Here is a 2,209-nt window from a genome sequence, read left to right as displayed (position 1 = left end):
AAGGGAGTCTAGCTTTCTAAGTATTTCCATTGTGGTTTCATTTTGTGTTGTGTTTGTTTGTGTCCAGGGTGATACCTGCCTTCATTGCTCTAAGATGTTGATTTGTGACGGCGTTTCTTTAGCTGCGGATAGCACGACCGCATATTGTTTCTTCGGGTCTTCTGCGGGGGTTGACGAAAGCTGGATGTTGGATTCGTTTGCTGCTGGTTAAGGAGATGATTCACTCATCCTCCAGCTCCCTCTATTTAAGGGGGGGGGGGGGGGGGGGGTGATGCCGTCGTCTTCTGTAGTGCCGTTGGGGTTTCCCTGAGGGGCTGCCGGGGCCTTTCATTCTGGTCTTTCGCTTGTTGGTCTCGGTGGTCGTAGTTTTGTTCTTGTGAGTTTTTGCTTCTGCTTCTTGATCTTTCGGTGTCTCCGAGCATTGCGAAGCTGTTGCGAGTCGAAAGCCTGGGCCATTGGGTGCCTGAGGTGCTCCTGTCGTGGCTGTGCTGTGGTTTGCTCTGAGTGTCCTGTCTACTTCTTGGGTTTGTTACGTCTACTCGTGGAGCTATATTTGCTTGGCGTTAGCTTCGGATGCGCATTCCTCCTCTACGGTTTCTGTCTGCCTCTTGGCGTACTGGACATTGTAAGTAGTCTGCCGGGTGTTCTCCTCTGCAGTTCATTGGATTTCACAGTTATGCTCTGATATCCCGTTTGGGTCAGGTGAAAGTTTAGTTTCGCATTGTAAGCATCTCTGGTAGTGTAGTTTGTTTGGGCAGACATCTGCTCGGTGACCTATGGTGGCGCAGTTGCTTCAGAGGAGGCTCCTTGGGGTGTAGGGATGGAGCCTCATGACTACTCTGCTGTAAAGAGCGAATCTAGGAAGGCGGGTTCCCTCGATGACGACAAGTACGGAGTGGGATGAGCTTATTCTCCGAGCTTCTAGGACCTTGGTTCCTTGGATCTCAAGTTCATGTTGAATTTCTTCGTCTGGGACGGACATTTAGATGCCGTGTATAACATCTTTGACTGTGTTATTTCCACTGGTTTTATAGGCAAGAATGGGGTGTTGTTTGTTGAGGACTAGTATTTGGCGTATATGGAGGAATTTCTCTGCTGCGGTCGTGCGGTACGTGTCTATCGCAATGAGGTTCGGAATGACTCTCACTTTTACGTAGGTGTCCCTTTTTTCTGCCGCGGTGAGTGCCGCCGCTTGTACAAGGCTTCGTCCTATAGCATCAGGTGGTAATTTACTGAGGTCTGTGCCGTCTGTGAGTTTGATTATCACAGTTATACCGGGTGAAACAAGGAGACGGTAGGCTGTTTAAATCGACCGGAAAATTCGGTTTCTTAACCTATCGCGCTACGACTTTGTGCAGCGTTGCCCACAGATGGTGCATTTTTTTTTTGGGTAAAATTTGCAAAGAGCGAACTTACCTGAGGAAAAAGTAAAGAAAGAAAAAGGCTTAGCTCCTATGGAAACGCAGCGACGCCTCCGGTCTGCAAACAAAACGGCGCCGCTTCGCACGGGAGACAAGAGATGGCGCAAGCGGTCGCGACGCCAACTGCCGCCAACGAACGAGCAGACGACACAGAGAGTCGGCCCTTTTGCAGACAAGGAACTGCAGTTCCTTGCTGTTACCGCGCCTGTCTTTTTTGTTTCTGCGACTGTCGCCGCCTGCGGAACGCGCTCCGCTTTTGAGTCGAAAAGATCGTCTGCTAAAAAGGCCTGCTCTCGGCGCCGTATGCTCGTTCGTTGCGGCGTTCGTTGCGCCATCTCTTGTGTCTAGTGCGAAACGGCACCGCGTTGTTTGAAGACCGGTGGCGTCGCTGCGTTTCCATAGGAGCTAAGCCTTTTTCTTTCTTTACTTTTTCCTCAGGTAAGTTCGCTCTTTGCAAATTTTACGAAAAAAAATGCACCATCTGTGGGCAACGCTGCACAAAGTTAGGTTAAGAAACCGAATTTTCCGGTCGATTTAAAGAGCCTACCGTCTCCTTGTTTCACCCGGTATGTTCTTTGAGTCGTTGGTTTGACGCACCTACGACTTCCCAGTCTTGTCCTGTGGCGATTTCTTCTGTGTCCATGCTTGTTGGAGGTGTCGGGGCGGGACTAGCCAACATGCCGCAGGGCGGTAGTCGATTCCTTGTTCTTACGCCGGGTGTTAGGCTTGTCTCCGTTCGGCCATGGGATATGAGTAAAGGTCTGGTGTCCTTTGACACCGGGCTTGGT

At 50.5% G+C, this 2,209-nt stretch overlaps 1 pseudogene; it reads right to left on the bottom strand.

Moving 5' to 3' along the window:
* Positions 1 to 658: 658 nt before the first annotated feature.
* LOC115331042 lies at positions 659 to 1,282 on the bottom strand (annotated as a pseudogene).
* Between the last annotated feature and the right edge of the window lie 927 nt (positions 1,283 to 2,209).

This window comes from Ixodes scapularis, unplaced genomic scaffold (genome assembly GCF_016920785.2).
Source record: "Ixodes scapularis isolate PalLabHiFi unplaced genomic scaffold, ASM1692078v2 PGA_scaffold4__175_contigs__length_147842914, whole genome shotgun sequence".
NCBI classification, from domain to species: Eukaryota; Metazoa; Arthropoda; class Arachnida; order Ixodida; family Ixodidae; genus Ixodes; species Ixodes scapularis.
The sequence above is the reverse complement of the archived record's forward strand: the minus strand, read 5'-3'. Positions and strand labels throughout refer to the sequence as shown.